Source organism: Arachis hypogaea, chromosome 4 (genome assembly GCF_003086295.3).
Source record: "Arachis hypogaea cultivar Tifrunner chromosome 4, arahy.Tifrunner.gnm2.J5K5, whole genome shotgun sequence".
NCBI classification, from domain to species: Eukaryota; Viridiplantae; Streptophyta; class Magnoliopsida; order Fabales; family Fabaceae; genus Arachis; species Arachis hypogaea.
The window spans coordinates 70,929,623-70,930,479 of record NC_092039.1 but is presented as its reverse complement, the minus strand read 5'-3'; positions in this window follow the sequence as shown (position 1 = coordinate 70,930,479).

Here is an 857-nt window from a genome sequence, read left to right as displayed (position 1 = left end):
TTTTACCACACCAAACTTAATGGGTTTGCTCGTCCTCGAGCAAAATAAGAAAGAAGAGAGTAGAAGAAAAAGAAATGAGAAAGAAGGGAATGGCTTTTGTGTTCAGCCAAGAAGGGGGAGAAGTAGTGTTTAGGTTGTGTGAAAATGAAGGAGTGAAGATGGGTTTATATAGGAGAGGGGGAAGGGTGATGTTCGGCCATGTATGGGTGGGTTTGGGTGGGAGAGTGGTTTGAATTTGAATGGTGGGGTTTTATGAAGGATGGATGTGAGTGGTGAAGAGAAAGATGGGATTTGATAGGTGAAGGGTTTTTGGGGAAGAGGTGTTGAGGTGATTGGTGAATGGGTGAAGAAGAGAGAGAGAGTGGTAGGGTAGGTGGGGATCCTGTGGGGTCCACAGATCCTGAGGTGTCAAGGAAAAGTCATCCCTGCACCAAATGGCAAGCAAAATTGCGTTTTTAGCCAATTCTGGCGTTAAACGCTGGGCTAGTGCCCATTTCTGGCGTTTAACGCCAGCTTCTTGCCCTTTTCTGGCGTTTAACGCCAGTCTGGTGCCCCTTTCTGGCGTTAAACGCCCAGAATGGTGCCAGACTGGGCGTTAAACGCCCAACAGCTAGCCTTACTGGCGTTTAAACGCCAGCACATTCTCCTCCAGGGTGTGCTGTTTTTCTTTCTGCTTTTTATTCTATTTTTGCTTTTTTCATTGATTTTGTGACTTCTCATGATCATCAACCTACAGAAAAGATAAAATAACAAAGAAAAATATATAAAATATAACATTGGGTTGCCTCCCAACAAGCGCTTCTTTAATGTCAGTAGCTTGACAGAGGGCTCTCATAGAGCCTCAGAGATGCTCAGAG